The sequence below is a fragment of the Ambystoma mexicanum genome, chromosome 5p (assembly GCF_040938575.1).
Source record: "Ambystoma mexicanum isolate Mex_15411 chromosome 5p, UKY_AmexF1_1, whole genome shotgun sequence".
NCBI lineage: Eukaryota > Metazoa > Chordata > Amphibia > Caudata > Ambystomatidae > Ambystoma > Ambystoma mexicanum.
This window is the reverse complement of record NC_090930.1, coordinates 740733381-740754287: the sequence shown is the minus strand read 5'-3', so window position 1 is coordinate 740754287 and position 20907 is coordinate 740733381. Positions and strand designations below refer to the sequence as shown.

General features: G+C 40.2%; 13 non-coding genes across 13 annotated transcripts; 5 read left to right on the top strand and 8 right to left on the bottom strand.

Moving 5' to 3' along the window:
• Positions 1-898: 898 nt before the first annotated feature.
• On the bottom strand, positions 899-970 carry TRNAQ-UUG (transfer RNA glutamine (anticodon UUG)). The gene has a single exon. It is a non-coding gene; the product is annotated as a tRNA-Gln (tRNA).
• A 1191-nt stretch (positions 971-2161) lies between these two features.
• TRNAQ-UUG (transfer RNA glutamine (anticodon UUG)) lies at positions 2162-2233 on the bottom strand. Its single transcript has one exon. It is a non-coding gene; the product is annotated as a tRNA-Gln (tRNA).
• Positions 2234-4612: 2379 nt separating this feature from the next.
• On the top strand, positions 4613-4684 carry TRNAQ-CUG (transfer RNA glutamine (anticodon CUG)). The gene has a single exon. It is a non-coding gene; the product is annotated as a tRNA-Gln (tRNA).
• A 913-nt stretch (positions 4685-5597) lies between these two features.
• On the bottom strand, positions 5598-5669 carry TRNAQ-UUG (transfer RNA glutamine (anticodon UUG)). The gene has a single exon. It is a non-coding gene; the product is annotated as a tRNA-Gln (tRNA).
• A 1204-nt stretch (positions 5670-6873) lies between these two features.
• On the bottom strand, positions 6874-6945 carry TRNAQ-UUG (transfer RNA glutamine (anticodon UUG)). Its single transcript has one exon. It is a non-coding gene; the product is annotated as a tRNA-Gln (tRNA).
• A 5293-nt stretch (positions 6946-12238) lies between these two features.
• Positions 12239-12310, top strand: TRNAQ-CUG (transfer RNA glutamine (anticodon CUG)). Its single transcript has one exon. It is a non-coding gene; the product is annotated as a tRNA-Gln (tRNA).
• A 913-nt stretch (positions 12311-13223) lies between these two features.
• Positions 13224-13295, bottom strand: TRNAQ-UUG (transfer RNA glutamine (anticodon UUG)). Its single transcript has one exon. It is a non-coding gene; the product is annotated as a tRNA-Gln (tRNA).
• A 259-nt stretch (positions 13296-13554) lies between these two features.
• TRNAQ-CUG (transfer RNA glutamine (anticodon CUG)) lies at positions 13555-13626 on the top strand. The gene has a single exon. It is a non-coding gene; the product is annotated as a tRNA-Gln (tRNA).
• Positions 13627-14507: 881 nt separating this feature from the next.
• TRNAQ-UUG (transfer RNA glutamine (anticodon UUG)) lies at positions 14508-14579 on the bottom strand. Its single transcript has one exon. It is a non-coding gene; the product is annotated as a tRNA-Gln (tRNA).
• Positions 14580-16959: 2380 nt separating this feature from the next.
• TRNAQ-CUG (transfer RNA glutamine (anticodon CUG)) lies at positions 16960-17031 on the top strand. The gene has a single exon. It is a non-coding gene; the product is annotated as a tRNA-Gln (tRNA).
• Positions 17032-17944: 913 nt separating this feature from the next.
• Positions 17945-18016, bottom strand: TRNAQ-UUG (transfer RNA glutamine (anticodon UUG)). The gene has a single exon. It is a non-coding gene; the product is annotated as a tRNA-Gln (tRNA).
• A 259-nt stretch (positions 18017-18275) lies between these two features.
• TRNAQ-CUG (transfer RNA glutamine (anticodon CUG)) lies at positions 18276-18347 on the top strand. The gene has a single exon. It is a non-coding gene; the product is annotated as a tRNA-Gln (tRNA).
• Positions 18348-19228: 881 nt separating this feature from the next.
• Positions 19229-19300, bottom strand: TRNAQ-UUG (transfer RNA glutamine (anticodon UUG)). The gene has a single exon. It is a non-coding gene; the product is annotated as a tRNA-Gln (tRNA).
• Between the last annotated feature and the right edge of the window lie 1607 nt (positions 19301-20907).

Below are 20907 nucleotides of genomic sequence, written 5' to 3'. Positions count from 1 at the left end.
TTGTTTTCCTCTCAGTGTCTTGTTTTAATAGCAATGACGCTGCTGTGTCGCCCACTTTCATAGCATTATTCCCTGGGTGCATTTGAAAAAAGAAAGATTTTCCATGGATGACGCTCTTTAGCCACAATGAAACCCACCACTTTCTGTGGTGTGAAAGACCCATGGTGTAATGGTAGCACCCTGGAGGTTGAATCCAAAAATTTGCATTCAAATCTCTGTAAGAGTTTACCATCAGTCGAACCTTTCCCTTATCGTTTATTGTGGATGTCTTCTTTGAAGAAAGGTATGATCCAACTAAAGTAAGTACATTCACGAATGGGCCCTTGGTCGGTACAAACAGTATTTATACACCTCAGGCCTTTTGTGAATTAAGAAAAGTGTGTTCTTCGTTCTATTTTTCATCTCAAACTGATACCTTCATTTTACAAACATGTAAAGGCTGTTAAGACGCTTGATTAATATCATTGATTCTGAATGTGGTCGCTTTTCATAGGATTAACCCTTTAACAATTTTGAAAGAGAATGGCGATACAATAGAGCTGCTTTTCCCAAAATGGTATTATTAATGTTGTTGCTGCATCTTCAAGTAAAAAGAGAATCCATTGGGTCACAGATTGAGCATGTTTCTTAACATTGAGTTAAGTTTGAAAATTTCAAATCTTTTATGTATGTTTCCGATGCAGATCTGCCCATCGACTCAGAATGACCTCACTGTTCATACATTTAAAAAAAATGCATAAAGGTTAAGGTGCTAGGCACAAAAGTGGATTTTTATGAAAAGTTATGCCAGAGAGTGAGAGCGAAAATGAATACCCTACACCACTAACCTTATGAATATTACTATCTTTGGCCTATAATTAAAGACAACAAGGAGACAAAGTGTGTTAGAGCAAGAGAGAGGTTCCACCGAGACGTGAACTCGGATCGCTGGATTCAAAGTCCAAAGTGCTAACCATTACACCATGGAACCCTTGTTGAGCAGAGCTTCATAAGGGCAATGAGAATATAGGGCACAGTCAAGATTTTTACTGACCTATAGTAACCGTTTACTGATATTATATCGAAGCAGCACTGTTGCTGTTGGATGCTGTGCAATCGCAAAGTATTGGCTTCATGTCTCATTTGGATCACATTCTTCCTCTGGAGTCTAATGATATAGGAATATTACATATTTTCTCTGATGTGCTCTGTTTTTCCAGAATGAAGTGCATCATGCTACTGAATATGTGGGTTCCATGGTGTAATGGTTAGCACTCTGGACTCTGAATCCAGTGGGACCTTGGGGCTGCTTCTCTTTTAGAGTTGCCTTTCATTTGCAGATAGATATAACAGCAATAGCTTTGCTTTACAGCCCACTTTGATGGCAGTCTTCTTTGACCAAAGAATATTAATAGTTTCTGGGGATGACTCTCTTTTGCCACAAAGAAACTGCCCACTCTCATATCTCCAAAGCTCCAAGGTATAATGGCTATTAAACTGGCTTTTGATCTCAGCGATTTGCATTGAAAGCCCAGGAGGCCCCTAAAATCAGTTGAATTGTTTCCTGATAATTTAGAGTTTATTTCTTCTTTCGAGAAAGGTGTGATCTAAATAAAGTAAGTACATTTAAACAAGGGCACTTGATCAGTAAATGCACTACTTTCTAGAACTCATAACTCTTGTAAGTTATAAAAAGTTTGCTCTCCATACAGTTTGTCAACTCAAAGAATTACATTTTTTACACATTTAATAAGACCATCAAATTGCTTGAAACATAGGAATGATTGTGAAAGTGAATATGATTCACCAAAATAATTGTATAACATTTTTTAATGTTAATAAAATAGGGCTTTTTCCAATCTTTTCACATCAATGTTGTTTCTGCATGTTCCAGTGAGCAGAGAATCTACTGCACATAGTGTGTACATTTTTCTTTTCATAGAGTTAAGGTTGGACATTATTCATCTGTGGAAAATGTTTCTGAGAGATATCTGGGTGCCCACTCTGATTGACCTTAAGGATTGTACATTAACGATATGTAGTTGCATCACTGTATTGGTATCAGGCACCAAAGTGCATTTAAATGTAATGTCGTGCAGAGAGAGTCGACTGAACTTCTGAATATTAACTCTGTTGAATTGTAATTTGAGAAATTAGAAAATGGAGTGTAAGAGCAAGATAACGGTCCCACCGAGACTTGAACTCGGATCGTTGGATTCAAAGTCCAAAGTGCTAACCATTACACCATGGAACCCTTGCAAGATGCACCTGAGAGCGTTGAATCAGAAATGGCAATATAGAGCACATTTACAATTTTTACAGATTCATAGTCCCAATTGACTGATATCATACAAACACAGCGATGTTGTCGATTGACGTTGTGCTATAGCAATCTCTGTGATTTATAGAGCATGTAGATCAAATTCTTCCTCTTGAGGCATATGATTAAGCAATATTAAATATTGTTTCTGACTGCCTCTGTTTTGGCATAATGAAGTTCAGCATTTGCGGAAGTATTTAGGTTCCATGGTCTAATGGTTAGTAGGCTGCACTCTGAATTTAGTAATCTGACATGTTATAGCTATATTTTGTTTTCCTTTGGGTGTATTGTCATTTTATGCACATAGATTTCCTAGCAGTGGCTGTTATGAATAGTTCAATTTGATAGCAGCTTCCTTTTGAGAATTTGAAAAAAAAAGAATTAAATAGTCTCTCTGGATGACTCTGCTTTGATTTCTATGTGCACATCCCTTTTGCGTTTCAGAGGGATTGACCAACATACACAACAGTGCTTGGAAGACCTCTTCCTCCCTCATGGCATGTAAAGCTAACCTCTCTCCTACCGTGTGTTTTTTTACTTTTTAACTTCCCCTTCCGAGTCATGATCATGTAACTGAATTTACATTTTTAGATTTTAACTGCAGTAGTTGCTTGTTTTTCATTTTTATTTTTTGTGTACGCATACATCCCTTTTTGTGGGGAGGGGGGAGTGATGTCTGTTTACTTATATTAGCTAATATAGGTCATTTTATGTCCGCTTACAATATGTGTCAGGATTTTTTATGTCGTTTCCAATCAATGTCTAATATCAAGTGGTTTGCAGCAGTCATACAAAGGCACGTACCACCCCCAAAACACCTACATAAGTTAGAAATACTCCGGAAGAGTACTCAGTTTATGAAAAGGCGGTGAATCCCAAATAGAACTGTAAATGTAAGCTAGCAAGCAGACTGTGCACCCCTGTTTGGAACTATGACCTGTGTGTTGCCCTCTATTAACAGAACAATGTAACTGCAGCCCATGTCACATAAAATAGAAAGTAGAGATTATGCAAATTAACTCCCAGAAGAGCCTGGTGTCACCCCAAAAGGTGTCATGCTTTTCACACCAAGAAACATCCACACATAGATCCCTGCGAACCTCAAAAACGTACAGGAAACCCTGTCCAGCGCTTTGCTCCCAGAGGAGATAAGGTTGAAAAACCACCCTATGTTAAAAGTGTCCATAATCCATGCCAGCTGCCCTGTCTATAGAACCTGGCCGTTCATGGCCGTTCGGGGCCTAGGGGCATGAGTGGAAGGGTTTAACCTGCCTGGGTTCTTGGGCATGGTTTCATCATGCCTCAGTTTACAATGGCACTCTGCCACTTTGTCAGGCTTTAAAGAAGCCTGACTCCTGCAGAGCGAAAGATCTGATTATTTCCTTACATGTTTTGTACGTAAGAATGCGGATGGTGCTCTGAGCCTCCTATGGTGGTTATTAAGCATGGTATACATACCATAGCATGTAACTGTGCCTACAAATGGAACATTTTGTTCATTTATTAGGGAGTTGTGAAAATGGCAAAATCAAATTGCCATTACTGACACAGACCAGCTGCCGCTGTCCGGACATTTCGTCGAAAGACATTTCGTCGAAAGACATTTGGTCGACGTAATTTGGTCGAAAGCCAAATGGTCGTTTTTTTTTATTTATTTATATATATATTTTTTAGGTTGTAGTTTAGGGAAAAAAAGGGGTTTTTAGAAAAAAAGGGGGTTGGGGGACCCCCCCAAACCCCTCCCAAAAAAAAATGTGAAAATAAAAAACAAAGCAATTCGACCATTTGGTTTTCGACCAAATGGTTTCGACCAATTGTCCTGTCGACAAATTTTTTTCGACGAAATGTCTGGCAACCCAGCTGCCGACTGTTGCTATTGACAGGAGTTCCAGGTGTATAAACTGAGGAGATCACCAGTTCAATTACCTGTGAACGCATTTTGAAGCTCATTCACAACCAGTTCATGCCCGTTCTCTCCATTTTGGCTTTCTGGCTGGCCGAGGGGCCCTTCAGTAATGTTCTTTGCTAACCATTACACCATGGGCCCCTTGCTGGTGCAACCTGACAGAGTTGTAACAGAAATGAGAATCGAGATCTCATGCATCATTTTAACAAACTCATATTCCTAGCCCACGGATATTATGCAAATGTGGAACTGTTTAGTTGGTTGTTGCGCAATAGCAAACTCTTTGCTTTACAGCTCATTTGGATAGGATTCTTCCTCTGGAGGCATAAGATAAAAGAATATTGCATACATTCTCTAAAAGGCTCTTTTTTTGCTGCAATGACGTTCATCATGTCACTAAGTATGTAGGTTCCATGGTGTAATGGTTAGCACTCTGGACTCTGAATCCAGCGATCCGAGTTCAAATCTCGGTGGGACCTTGGGAATTACTGTGTTTGTTTTCCTCTCAGTGTCTTGTTTTAATAGCAATGACGCTGCTGTGTCGCCCACTTTCATAGCATTATTCCCTGGGTGCATTTGAAAAAAGAAAGATTTTCCATGGATGACGCTCTTTAGCCACAATGAAACCCACCACTTTCTGTGGTGTGAAAGACCCATGGTGTAATGGTAGCACCCTGGAGGTTGAATCCAATAATTTGCATTCAAATCTCTGTAAGAGTTTACCATCAGTCGAACCTTTCCCTTATCGTTTATTGTGGATGTCTTCTTTGAAGAAAGGTATGATCCAACTAAAGTAAGTACATTCACGAATGGGCCCTTGGTCGGTACAAACAGTATTTATACACCTCAGGCCTTTTGTGAATTAAGAAAAGTGTGTTCTTCGTTCTATTTTTCATCTCAAACTGATACCTTCATTTTACAAACATGTAAAGGCTGTTAAGACGCTTGATTAATATCATTGATTCTGAATGTGGTCGCTTTTCATAGGATTAACCCTTTAACAATTTTGAAAGAGAATGGCGATACAATAGAGCTGCTTTTCCCAAAATGGTATTATTAATGTTGTTGCTGCATCTTCAAGTAAAAAGAGAATCCATTGGGTCACAGATTGAGCATGTTTCTTAACATTGAGTTAAGTTTGAAAATTTCAAATCTTTTATGTATGTTTCCGATGCAGATCTGCCCATCGACTCAGAATGACCTCACTGTTCATACATTTAAAAAAAATGCATAAAGGTTAAGGTGCTAGGCACAAAAGTGGATTTTTATGACAAGTTATGCCAGAGAGTGAGAGCGAAAATGAATACCCTACACCACTAACCTTATGAATATTACTATCTTTGGCCTATAATTTAAGACAACAAGGAGACAAAGTGTGTTAGAGCAAGAGAGAGGTTCCACCGAGACTTGAACTCGGATCGCTGGATTCAAAGTCCAAAGTGCTAACCATTACACCATGGAACCCTTGCTGAGTAGAGCTTCATAAGGGCAATGAGAATATAGGGCACAGTCAAGATTTTTACTGACCTATAGTAACCGTTTACTGATATTATATCGAAGCAGCACTGTTGCTGTTGGATGCTGTGCAATCGCAAAGTATTGGCTTCATGTCTCATTTCGATCAATTTCTTCCTCTGGAGTCTAAAGATATAGGAATATTACATATTTTCTCTGATGTGCTCTGTTTTTCCAGAATGAAGTGCATCATGTTACTGAATATGTGGGTTCCATTGTGTAATGGTTAGCACTCTGGACTCTGAATCCAGCGATCCGTCTCGGTGGGACCTTGGGGCTGCTTCTCTTTTAGAGTTGCCTTTCATTTGCAGATAGATATAACAGCAATAGCTTTGCTTTACAGCCCACTTTGATGGCAGTCTTCTTTGACCAAAGAATATTAATAGTTTCTGGGGATGACTCTCTTTTGCCACAAAGAAACTGCCCACTCTCATATCTCCAAAGCTCCAAGGTATAATGGCTATTAAACTGGCTTTTGATCTCAGCGATTTGCATTGAAAGCCCAGGAGGCCCCTAAAATCAGTTGAATTGTTTCCTGATAATTTAGAGTTTATTTCTTCTTTCGAGAAAGGTGTGATCCAAATAAAGTAAGTACATTTAAACAAGGGCACTTGATCAGTAAATGCACTACTTTCTAGAACTCATAACTCTTGTAAGTTATAAAAAGTTTGCTCTCCATGCAGTTTGTCAACTCAAAGAATTACATTTTTTACACATTTAATAAGACCATCAAATTGCTTGAAACATAGGAATGATTGTGAAAGTGAATATGATTCACCAAAATAATTGTATAACATTTTTTAATGTTAATAAAATAGGGCTTTTCCCAATCTTTTCACATCAATGTTGTTTCTGCATGTTCCAGTGAGCAGAGAATCTACTGCACATAGTGTGTACATTTTTCTTTTCATAGAGTTAAGGTTGGACATTATTCATCTGTGGAAAATGTTTCTGAGAGATATCTGGGTGCCCACTCTGATTGACCTTAGGGATTGTACATTAACGATATGTAGTTGCATCACTGTATTGGCATCAGGCACCAAAGTGCATTTAAATGTAATGTCGTGCAGAGAGAGTCGACTGAACTTCTGAATATTAACTCTGTTGAATTGTAATTTGAGAAATTAGAAAATGGAGTGTAAGAGCAAGATAACGGTCCCACCGAGACTTGAACTCGGATCGTTGGATTCAAAGTCCAAAGTGCTAACCATTACACCATGGAACCCTTGCAAGATGCACCTGAGAGCGTTGAATCAGAAATGGCAATATAGAGCACATTTACAATTTTTACAGATTCATAGTCCCAATTGACTGATATCATACAAACACAGCGATGTTGTCGATTGACGTTGTGCTATAGCAATCTCTGTGCTTTATAGAGCATGTAGATCAAATTCTTCCTCTTGAGGCATATGATTAAGCAATATTAAATATTGTTTCTGACTGCCTCTGTTTTGGCATAATGAAGTTCAGCATTTGCGGAAGTATTTATGTTCCATGGTCTAATGGTTAGTAGGCTGGACTCTGAATTTAGTAATCTGACATGTTATAGCTATATTTTGTTTTCCTTTGGGTGTATTGTCATTTTATGCACATAGATTTCCTAGCAGTGGCTGTGATGAATAGTTCAATTTGATAGCAGCTTCCTTTTGAGAATTTGAAAAAAAAAGAATTAAATAGTCTCTCTGGATGACTCTGCTTTGATTTCTATGTGCACATCCCTTTTGCGTTTCAGAGGGATTGACCAACATACACAACAGTGCTTGGAAGACCTCTTCCTCCCTCATGGCATGTAAAGCTAACCTCTCTCCTACCGTGTGTTTTTTTACTTTTTAACTTCCCCTTCCGAGTCATGATCATGTAACTGAATTTACATTTTTAGATTTTAACTGCAGTAGTTGCTTGTTTTTCATTTTTATTTTTTGTGTACGCATACATCCCTTTTTGTGGGGAGGGGGGAGTGATGTCTGTTTACTTATATTAGCTAATATAGGTCATTTTATGTCCGCTTACAATATGTGTCAGGATTTTTTATGTCGTTTCCAATCAATGTCTAATATCAAGTGGTTTGCAGCAGTCATATAAAGGCACGTAACACCCCCAAAACACCTACATAAGTTAGAAATACTCCGGAAGAGTACTCAGTTTATGAAAAGGCGGTGAATCCCAAATAGAACTGTAAATGTAAGCTAGCAAGCAGACTGTGCACCCCTGTTTGGAACTATGACCTGTGTGTTGCCCTCTATTAACAGAACAATGTAACTGCAGCCCATGTCACATAAAATAGAAAGTAGAGATTATGCAAATTAACTCCCAGAAGAGCCTGGTGTCACCCCAAAAGGTGTCATGCTTTTCACACCAAGAAACATCCACACATAGATCCCTGCGAACCTCAAAAACGTACAGGAAACCCTGTCCGGCGCTTTGCTCCCAGAGGAGATAAGGTTGAAAAACCACCCTATGTTAAAAGTGTCCATAATCCATGCCAGCTGCCCTGTCTATAGGCCTAGGGGCATGAGTGGAAGGGTTTAACCTGCCTGGGTTCTTGGGCATGGTTTCATCATGCCTCAGTTTACAATGGCACTCTGCCACTTTGTCAGGCTTTAAAGAAGCCTGACTCCTGCAGAGCAAAAGATCTGATTATTTCCTTACATGTTTTGTACGTAAGAATGCGGATGGTGCTCTGAGCCTCCTATGGTGGTTATTAAGCATGGTATACATACCATAGCATGTAACTGTGCCTACAAATGGAACATTTTGTTCATTTATTAGGGAGTTGTGAAAATGGCAAAATCAAATTGCCATTACTGACACAGACCAGCTGCCGCTGTCCGGACATTTCGTCGAAAGACATTTCGTCGAAAGACATTTGGTCGACGTAATTTGGTCGAAAGCCAAATGGTCGTTTTTTTAATTTATTTATATATATATTTTTTAGGTTGTAGTTTAGGGAAAAAAAGGGGTTTTTAGAAAAAAAGGGGGTTGGGGGGACCCCCCCAAACCCCCCCCCCCAAAAAAAATGTGAAAATAAAAAACAAAGCAATTCGACCATTTGGTTTTCGACCAAATGGTTTCGACCAATTGTCCTGTCGACAAATTTTTTTCGACGAAATGTCTGGCAACCCAGCTGCCGACTGTTGCTATTGACAGGAGTTCCAGGTGTATAAACTGAGGAGATCACCAGTTCAATTACCTGTGAACGCATTTTGAAGCTCATTCACAACCAGTTCATGCCCGTTCTCTCCATTTTGGCTTTCTGGCTGGCAGAGGGGCCCTTCAGTAATGTTCTTTGCTAACCATTACACCATGGGCCCCTTGCTGGTGCAACCTGACAGAGTTGTAACAGAAATGAGAATCGAGATCTCATGCATCATTTTAACAAACTCATATTCCTAGCCCACGGATATTATGCAAATGTGGAACTGTTTAGTTGGTTGTTGCGCAATAGCAAACTCTTTGCTTTACAGCTCTTTTGGATAGGATTCTTCCTCTGGAGGCATAAGATATGCGGTAACCGAAACATGGCTGCACGATGCTGCAGGTCCTTCTCTTACCCTAGCCATACCTGATAACTACACCATCCTTAGAGCAGATAGACCGAACGCTCGAGGTGGCGGCGTAGCTATCATCTTTAAGTCCACGCTTGACATCAGACTATCCTCTGCTCCCCCACTCAAATCCTGTGAACACATTACAGTCAAATTTCAAACCTCCCCTAAAAGTACTATTACGCTGCACTTAATTTACCGACCCCCGGGCCCTCCTGGCTCATTTGAGGAAGACATCACTTCACTAGTTGCTGAAAGTTCCAAACCTTCAGCACAATTGATTATACTCGGAGACTTTAACCTTGGGTTTAACGACCCCCTAGACACCTCAGCCACTGCCCTGGCCTTGGCATTAGAGGAGCATGGCCTCCAACAACTTTGCTCCAAACCCACCCACTCGAAAGGCAGAATCCTTGACTGGATAACTACCCTTAACTGCAACATTACTACGAAAGATCCCACACAACTTATCTGGACTGACCACCACCTCCTCCCGTTTGACATTCTTACCAGCAACTCAGCACATAAAAGGCCTATCATGGCACCTGCCTGCCCTACTAGGAAAAAGAGCAATATCACAGCGGAAGCCCTAATACCTCTGGTGATCCCTACTTTAAACGCACTACCCGCCACAACGGACTTGAACCAACTGGTCAACGCCTACAATGAGTCCATGGCCAAAGCCATTGACATCATTGCCCCACTGAAACTGCGCAAAGGAATACCCAAAGCGCACCTGAACACATGGTTCACCCCGGAGCTCAAAACCCTGCGTCAACAAAAAAACAAACTTGAAGCACTCTGGAAATTAGTGCCTTCTATAAATAACAGAACCAATCTCACCAACATCTCCACCCTCTACAAAAATGAGATTATACGGGCCAAGAAAGAATCTCTCAATACTAGGATCTCCCAGGCAAGCTCCAGTACTAAGGAGCTCTTTAACATACTAAAGGAATTAGAAAACCCCATTACCCCCACTGACGCTTGCACTAAGGATAAACCCTGGTGCACAGGGATCCAGAATGCCCTTGCTAACAAAATCGCAGGGCTCCAAACTAAAATCAACAACAAACGACAACAACTCACTCTCGATCCCACCTCCTTCCCCACGCCCCCTCCACCTACTGCCACTAATTCAGGCTTCACCTTCAAAAAGGTATCCATATTGGAGGTTCAGAAAATTATAGCATCCCTTAAACCATCGAATTGCAAGGGGGACAGCTGCCCCGCACAGATCATAAAAGATGCAGCTAGGGATCTCTCCCCATTTATCACCAAATTAATAAACCTGTCCTTCGCCAACAACATGGTCCCCAGCAATCTGAAACAGTCCTGGGTCCTACCGCTACTAAAAAAAACTACTCTCAACCCTGACATCCCCACGAACTACAGACCCATTACCACCGTCCCATTCCTACTAAAAATCTTGGATAGAGTGGCCTATTTACAAATCCAGGACTACCTTGAGGCCAATCACCTACTAGGAACTCGCCAATCTGGCTTTCGACCACAACACGGGACAGAAACGGCCCTTGTTGATCTCAAATGCCAGATAGACGAACTCAAAGACAAAAACAAGGCTGCCATCCTTCTACTCCTTGACCTCTCCGCTGCCTTCGACCTGGTCGACCATAAAATCCTGTGCAACCATTTATCTCTGGCAGCACACTTCTCCCACTCTGCAGTCACATGGATCCAATCCTTCCTGGACAACAGAACCATGCGGGTCTTCTCCCCCCTAGCAGCGGCTGACCCCATCCCCATCACCTGCGGTGTCCCACAAGGATCCTGTGTCTCACCTACCCTTTACAATATTTTCACCAAGCCCTTATTCGACAAGCTGGACAATCTGGGTGTCACCTATACTAACTACGCAGATGACACCCAGATACTCCTCACCTTATCAGGCAACTACAACAAGGACGCCAAATGGATCAACGAAGTCTTTTCCATCATTCAGGCATGGATGGCCACACATGGCCTATGCCTGAATGATGACAAGACTGAATTGCTTCTTGTCGGCTCACCGAACACTATCAGTAAACTCTGTCCCGGCTACACTAGCTTCACTATTGACGGTAACACCATACCCATTGCCAAGAGCGTAAAAACCCTCGGTTTCTACCTAGACACGAACATCAACCTAGCTAAACAAATCAACATGACCGCCTCAGCCACTGCCTACACCGGTAAACTTATCAGGGCCTGCAGACCACTGATCTCCCCTAGCAACTGTCTCATCCTAGCCAGAGCACTCATTCAATCTAAACTGGATTACTGTAATAGCCTCTATGTAGGTGCCAACAAAACAGTAATCAATAAATTGCAAGTTTTACAAAATAACGCACTCCGTGCCGCCCTCAATATTCCTAGAAGGGAACACATCTCCGCCACCAGAACTGCCTGCAAATGGTTGTCCATCCAACAGAAAATTGATTTGAAAACCATATGCCTTACTTACAAAGCCCTCAATCATCTTGCCCCACCCTACCTCTCGAACAAATTTACACTTAGACAGAACACCAGAACCACCAGATCGTCCAACTCATTACAACTAACAGTTCCCAAATACTCCCTCAAAAGAGCTGGAGGATCCAGCTTCCCAACCCTGGCATCACAACTCTGGAACTCCATCCCACTGGATATTAAATCCACACCTACCTTCCAACCCTTCAGAACCAAGGTCATTTCCTGGTTAACCAACAAATAACTGTCCTACCACACATGTATGCACTCCGAATGTCCAATTTTATGTATATTGTTTGAATACTATTATCTATGCCCTATCAATACTGTACTATTGTCTTTTACCTGTAACCTGATGTTCAAAGCGCATATATACCCCCGGGTCAAGAGCGCTAAATAAATAAATAAACAAACAAATAAACAAATAAAAGAATATTGCATACATTCTCTAAAAGGCTCTTTTTTTGCTGCAATGACGTTCATCATGTCACTAAGTATGTAGGTTCCATGGTGTAATGGTTAGCACTCTGGGCTCTGAATCCAGCGATCCGAGTTCAAATCTCGGTGGGACCTTGGGAATTACTGTGTTTGTTTTCCTCTCAGTGCCTTGTTTTAATAGCAATGACGCTGCTGTGTCGCCCACTTTCATAGCATTATTCCCTGGGTGCATTTGAAAAAAGAAAGATTTTCCATGGATGACGCTCTTTAGCCACAATGAAACCCACCACTTTCTGTGGTGTGAAAGACCCATGGTGTAATGGTAGCACCCTGGAGGTTGAATCCAATAATTTGCATTCAAATCTCTGTAAGAGTTTACCATCAGTCGAACCTTTCCCTTATCGTTTATTGTGGATGTCTTCTTTGAAGAAAGGTATGATCCAACTAAAGTAAGTACATTCACGAATGGGCCCTTGGTCGGTACAAACAGTATTTATACACCTCAGGCCTTTTGTGAATTAAGAAAAGTGTGTTCTTCGTTCTATTTTTCATCTCAAACTGATACCTTCATTTTACAAACATGTAAAGGCTGTTAAGATGCTTGATTAATATCATTGATTCTGAATGTGGTCGCTTTTCATAGGATTAACCCTTTAACAATTTTGAAAGAGAATGGCGATACAATAGAGCTGCTTTTCCCAAAATGGTATTATTAATGTTGTTGCTGCATCTTCAAGTAAAAAGAGAATCCATTGGGTCACCGATTGAGCATGTTTCTTAACATTGAGTTAAGTTTGAAAATTTCAAATCTTTTATGTATGTTTCCGATGCAGATCTGCCCATCGACTCAGAATGACCTCACTGTTCATACATTTAAAAAAAATGCATAAAGGTTAAGGTGCTAGGCACAAAAGTGGATTTTTATGAAAAGTTATGCCAGAGAGTGAGAGCGAAAATGAATACCCTACACCACTAACCTTATGAATATTACTATCTTTGGCCTATAATTTAAGACAACAAGGAGACAAAGTGTGTTAGAGCAAGAGAGAGGTTCCACCGAGACTTGAACTCGGATCGCTGGATTCAAAGTCCAAAGTGCTAACCATTACACCATGGAACCCTTGTTGAGCAGAGCTTCATAAGGGCAATGAGAATATAGGGCACAGTCAAGATTTTTACTGACCTATAGTAACCGTTTACTGATATTATATCGAAGCAGCACTGTTGCTGTTGGATGCTGTGCAATCGCAAAGTATTGGCTTCATGTCTCATTTGGATCAAATTCTTCCTCTGGAGTCTAATGATATAGGAATATTACATATTTTCTCTGATGTGCTCTGTTTTTCCAGAATGAAGTGCATCATGCTACTGAATATGTGGGTTCCATGGTGTAATGGTTAGCACTCTGGACTCTGAATCCAGCGATCCGAGTTCAAGTCTCGGTGGGACCTTGGGGCTGCTTCTCTTTTAGAGTTGCCTTTCATTTGCAGATAGATATAACAGCAATAGCTTTGCTTTACAGCCCACTTTGATGGCAGTCTTCTTTGACCAAAGAATATTAATAGTTTCTGGGGATGACTCTCTTTTGCCACAAAGAAACTGCCCACTCTCATATCTCCAAAGCTCCAAGGTATAATGGCTATTAAACTGGCTTTTGATCTCAGCGATTTGCATTGAAAGCCCAGGAGGCCCCTAAAATCAGTTGAATTGTTTCCTGATAATTTAGAGTTTATTTCTTCTTTCGAGAAAGGTGTGATCCAAATAAAGTAAGTACATTTAAACAAGGGCACTTGATCAGTAAATGCACTACTTTCTAGAACTCATAACTCTTGTAAGTTATAAAAAGTTTGCTCTCCATACAGTTTGTCAACTCAAAGAATTACATTTTTTACACATTTAATAAGACCATCAAATTGCTTGAAACATAGGAATGATTGTGAAAGTGAATATGATTCACCAAAATAATTGTATAACATTTTTTAATGTTAATAAAATAGGGCTTTTTCCAATCTTTTCACATCAATGTTGTTTCTGCATGTTCCAGTGAGCAGAGAATCTACTGCACATAGTGTGTACATTTTTCTTTTCATAGAGTTAAGGTTGGACATTATTCATCTGTGGAAAATGTTTCTGAGAGATATCTGGGTGCCCACTCTGATTGACCTTAGGGATTGTACATTAACGATATGTAGTTGCATCACTGTATTGGCATCAGGCACCAAAGTGCATTTAAATGTAATGTCGTGCAGAGAGAGTCGACTGAACTTCTGAATATTAACTCTGTTGAATTGTAATTTGAGAAATTAGAAAATGGAGTGTAAGAGCAAGATAACGGTCCCACCGAGACTTGAACTCGGATCGTTGGATTCAAAGTCCAAAGTGCTAACCATTACACCATGGAACCCTTGCAAGATGCACCTGAGAGCGTTGAATCAGAAATGGCAATATAGAGCACATTTACAATTTTTACAGATTCATAGTCCCAATTGACTGATATCATACAAACACAGCGATGTTGTCGATTGACGTTGTGCTATAGCAATCTCTGTGCTTTATAGAGCATGTAGATCAAATTCTTCCTCTTGAGGCATATGATTAAGCAATATTAAATATTGTTTCTGACTGCCTCTGTTTTGGCATAATGAAGTTCAGCATTTGCGGAAGTATTTAGGTTCCATGGTCTAATGGTTAGTAGGCTGGACTCTGAATTTAGTAATCTGACATGTTATAGCTATATTTTGTTTTCCTTTGGGTGTATTGTCATTTTATGCACATAGATTTCCTAGCAGTGGCTGTGATGAATAGTTCAATTTGATAGCAGCTTCCTTTTGAGAATTTGAAAAAAAAAGAATTAAATAGTCTCTCTGGATGACTCTGCTTTGATTTCTATGTGCACATCCCTTTTGCGTTTCAGAGGGATTGACCAACATACACAACAGTGCTTGGAAGACCTCTTCCTCCCTCATGGCATGTAAAGCTAACCTCTCTCCTACCGTGTGTTTTTTTACTTTTTAACTTCCCCTTCCGAGTCATGATCATGTAACTGAATTTACATTTTTAGATTTTAACTGCAGTAGTTGCTTGTTTTTCATTTTTATTTTTTGTGTACGCATACATCCCTTTTTGTTGGGCGGGGGGAGTGATGTCTGTTTACTTATATTAGCTAATATAGGTCATTTTATGTCCGCTTACAATATGTGTCAGGATTTTTTATGTCGTTTCCAATCAATGTCTAATATCAAGTGGTTTGCAGCAGTCATACAAAGGCACGTAACACCCCCAAAACACCTACATAAGTTAGAAATACTCCGGAAGAGTACTCAGTTTATGAAAAGGCAGTGAATCCCAAATAGAACTGTAAATGTAAGCTAGCAAGCAGACTGTGCACCCCTGTTTGGAACTATGACCTGTGTGTTGCCCTCTATTAACAGAACAATGTAACTGCAGCCCATGTCACATAAAATAGAAAGTAGAGATTATGCAAATTAACTCCCAGAAGAGCCTGGTGTCACCCCAAAAGGTGTCATGCTTTTCACACCAAGAAACATCCACACATAGATCCCTGCGAACCTCAAAAACGTACAGGAAACCCTGTCCAGCGCTTTGCTCCCAGAGGAGATAAGGTTGAAAAACCACCCTATGTTAAAAGTGTCCATAATCCATGCCAGCTGCCCTGTCTATAGAACCTGGCCGTTCGTGGCCGATCGGGGCCTAGGGGCATGAGTGGAAGGGTTTAACCTGCCTGGGTTCTTGGGCATGGTTTCATCATGCCTCAGTTTACAAGGGAACTCTGCCACTTTGTCAGGCTTTAAAGAAGCCTGACTCCTGCAGAGCAAAAGATCTGATTATTTCCTTACATGTTTTGTACGTAAGAATGCGGATGGTGCTCTGAGCCTCCTATGGTGGTTATTAAGCATGGTATACATACCATAGCATGTAACTGTGCCTACAAATGGAACATTTTGTTCATTTATTAGGGAGTTGTGAAAATGGCAAAATCAAATTGCCATTACTGACACAGACCAGCTGCCGCTGTCCGGACATTTCGTCGAAAGACATTTCGTCGAAAGACATTTGGTCGACGTAATTTGGTCGAAAGCCAAATGGTCGTTTTTTTTATTTATTTATATATATATTTTTTAGGTTGTAGTTTAGGGAAAAAAAGGGGTTTTTAGAAAAAAAGGGGGTTGGGGGGACCCCCCCAAACCCCCCCCCCAAAAAAAATGTGAAAATAAAAAACAAAGCAATTCGACCATTTGGTTTTCGACCAAATGGTTTCGACCAATTGTCCTGTCGACAAATTTTTTTCGACAAAATGTCTGGCAACCCAGCTGCCGACTGTTGCTATTGACAGGAGTTCCAGGTGTATAAACTGAGGAGATCACCAGTTCAATTACCTGTGAACGCATTTTGAAGCTCATTCACAACCAGTTCATGCCCGTTCTCTCCATTTTGGCTTTCTGGCTGGCCGAGGGGCCCTTCAGTAATGTTCTTTGCTAACCATTACACCATGGGCCCCTTGCTGGTGCAACCTGACAGAGTTGTAACAGAAATGAGAATCGAGATCTCATGCATCATTTTAACAAACTCATATTCCTAGCCCACGGATATTATGCAAATGTGGAACTGTTTAGTTGGTTGTTGCGCAATAGCAAACTCTTTGCTTTACAGCTCATTTGGATAGGATTCTTCCTCTGGAGGCATAAGATAAAAGAATATTGCATACATTCTCTAAAAGGCTCTTTTTTTGCTGCAATGACGTTCATCATGTCACTAAGTATGTAGGTTCCATGGTGTAATGGTTAGCACTCTGGACTCTGAATCCAGCGATCCGAGTTCAAATCTCGGTGGGACCTTGGGAATTACTGTGTTTGTTTTCCTCTCAGTGTCTTGTTTTAATAGCAATGACGCTGCTGTGTCGCCCACTTTCATAGCATTATTCCCTGGGTGCATTTGAAAAAAGAAAGATTTTCCATGGATGACGCTCTTTAGCCACAATGAAACCCACCACTTTCTGTGGTGTGAAAGACCCATGGTGTAATGGTAGCACCCTGGAGGTTGAATCCAATAATTTGCATTCAAATCTCTGTAAGAGTTTACCATCAGTCGAACCTTTCCCTTATCGTTTATTGTGGATGTCTTCTTTGAAGAAAGGTATGATCCAACTAAAGTAAGTACATTCACGAATGGGCCCTTGGTCGGTACAAACAGTATTTATACACCTCAGGCCTTTTGTGAATTAAGAAAAGTGTGTTCTTCGTTCTATTTTTCATCTCAAACTGATACCTTCATTTTACAAACATGTAAAGGCTGTTAAGACGCTTGATTAATATCATTGATTCTGAATGTGGTCGCTTTTCATAGGATTAACCCTTTAACAATTTTGAAAGAGAATGGCGATACAATAGAGCTGCTTTTCCCAAAATGGTATTATTAATGTTGTTGCTGCATCTTCAAGTAAAAAGAGAATCCATTGGGTCACCGATTGAGCATGTTTCTTAACATTGAGTTAAGTTTGAAAATTTCAAATCTTTTATGTATGTTTCCGATGCAGATCTGCCCATCGACTCAGAATGACCTCACTGTTCATACATTTAAAAAAAATGCATAAAGGTTAAGGTGCTAGGCACAAAAGTGGATTTTTATGAAAAGTTATGCCAGAGAGTGAGAGCGAAAATGAATACCCTACACCACTAACCTTATGAATATTACTATCTTTGGCCTATAATTTAAGACAACAAGGAGACAAAGTGTGTTAGAGCAAGAGAGAGGTTCCACCGAGACTTGAACTCGGATCGCTGGATTCAAAGTCCAAAGTGCTAACCATTACACCATGGGACCCTTGTTGAGCAGAGCTTCATAAGGGCAATGAGAATATAGGGCACAGTCAAGATTTTTACTGACCTATAGTAACCGTTTACTGATATTATATCGAAGCAGCACTGTTGCTGTTGGATGCTGTGCAATCGCAAAGTATTGGCTTCATGTCTCATTTGGATCAAATTCTTCCTCTGGAGTTTAATGATATAGGAATATTACATATTTTCTCTGATGTGCTCTGTTTTTCCAGAATGAAGTGCATCATGCTACTGAATATGTGGGTTCCATGGTGTAATGGTTAGCACTCTGGACTCTGAATCCAGCGATCCGAGTTCAAGTCTCGGTGGGACCTTGGGGCTGCTTCTCTTTTAGAGTTGCCTTTCATTTGCAGATAGATATAACAGCAATAGCTTTGCTTTACAGCCCACTTTGATGGCAGTCTTCTTTGACCAAAGAATATTAATAGTTTCTGGGGATGACTCTCTTTTGCCACAAAGAAACTGCCCAATCTCATATCTCCAAAGCTCCAAGGTATAATGGCTATTAAACTGGCTTTTGATCTCAGCGATTTGCATTGAAAGCCCAGGAGGCCCCTAAAATCAGTTGAATTGTTTCCTGATAATTTAGAGTTTATTTCTTCTTTCGAGAAAGGTGTGATCCAAATAAAGTAAGTACATTTAAACAAGGGCACTTGATCAGTAAATGCACTACTTTCTAGAACTCATAACTCTTGTAAGTTATAAAAAGTTTGCTCTCCATACAGTTTGTCAACTCAAAGAATTACATTTTTTACACATTTAATAAGACCATCAAATTGCTTGAAACATAGGAATGATTGTGAAAGTGAATATGATTCACCAAAATAATTGTATAACATTTTTTAATGTTAATAAAATAGGGCTTTTTCCAATCTTTTCACATCAATGTTGTTTCTGCATGTTCCAGTGAGCAGAGAATCTACTGCACATAGTGTGTACATTTTTCTTTTCATAGAGTTAAGGTTGGACATTATTCATCTGTGGAAAATGTTTCTGAGAGATATCTGGGTGCCCACTCTGATTGACCTTAGGGATTGTACATTAACGATATGTAGTTGCATCACTGTATTGGCATCAGGCACCAAAGTGCATTTAAATGTAATGTCGTGCAGAGAGAGTCGACTGAACTTCTGAATATTAACTCTGTTGAATTGTAATTTGAGAAATTAGAAAATGGAGTGTAAGAGCAAGATAACGGTCCCACCGAGACTTGAACTCGGATCGTTGGATTCAAAGTCCAAAGTGCTAACCATTACACCATGGAACCCTTGCAAGATGCACCTGAGAGCGTTGAATCAGAAATGGCAATATAGAGCACATTTACAATTTTTACAGATTCATAGTCCCAATTGACTGATATCATACAAACACAGCGATGTTGTCGATTGACGTTGTGCTATAGCAATCTCTGTGCTTTATAGAGCATGTAGATCAAATTCTTCCTCTTGAGGCATATGATTAAGCAATATTAAATATTGTTTCTGACTGCCTCTGTTTTGGCATAATGAAGTTCAGCATTTGCGGAAGTATTTAGGTTCCATGGTCTAATGGTTAGTAGGCTGGACTCTGAATTTAGTAATCTGACATGTTATAGCTATATTTTGTTTTCCTTTGGGTGTATTGTCATTTTATGCACATAGATTTCCTAGCAGTGGCTGTGATGAATAGTTCAATTTGATAGCAGCTTCCTTTTGAGAATTTGAAAAAAAAAGAATTAAATAATCTCTCTGGATGACTCTGCTTTGATTTCTATGTGCACATCCCTTTTGCGTTTCAGAGGGATTGACCAACATACACAACAGTGCTTGGAAGACCTCTTCCTCCCTCATGGCATGTAAAGCTAACCTCTCTCCTACCGTGTGTTTTTTTACTTTTTAACTTCCCCTTCCGAGTCATGATCATGTAACTGAATTTACATTTTTAGATTTTAACTGCAGTAGTTGCTTGTTTTTCATTTTTATTTTTTGTGTACGCATACATCCCTTTTTGTTGGGCGGGGGGAGTGATGTCTGTTTACTTATATTAGCTAATATAGGTCATTTTATGTCCGCTTACAATATGTGTCAGGATTTTTTATGTCGTTTCCAATCAATGTCTAATATCAAGTGGTTTGCAGCAGTCATACAAAGGCACGTAACACCCCCAAAACACCTACATAAGTTAGAAATACTCCGGAAGAGTACTCAGTTTATGAAAAGGCGGTGAATCCCAAATAGAACTGTAAATGTAAGCTAGCAAGCAGACTGTGCACCCCTGTTTGGAACTATGACCTGTGTGTTGCCCTCTATTAACAGAACAATGTAACTGCAGCCCATGTCACATAAAATAGAAAGTAGAGATTATGCAAATTAACTCCCAGAAGAGCCTGGTGTCACCCCAAAAGGTGTCATGCTTTTCACACCAAGAAACATCCACACATAGATCCCTGCGAACCTCAAAAACGTACAGGAAACCCTGTCCAGCGCTTTGCTCCCAGAGGAGATAAGGTTGAAAAACCACCCTATGTTAAAAGTGTCCATAATCCATGCCAGCTGCCCTGTCTATAGAACCTGGCCGTTCGTGGCCGATCGGGGCCTAGGGGCATGAGTGGAAGGGTTTAACCTGCCTGTGTTCTTGGGCATGGTTTCATCATGCCTCAGTTTACAATGGCACTCTGCCACTTTGTCAGGCTTTAAAGAAGCCTGACTCCTGCAGAGCAAAAGATCTGATTATTTCCTTACCTGTTTTGTACGTAAGAATGCGGATGGTGCTCTGAGCCTCCTATGGTGGTTATTAAGCATGGTATACATACCATAGCATGTAACTGTGCCTACAAATGGAACATTTTGTTCATTTATTAGGGAGTTGTGAAAATGGCAAAATCAAATTGCCATT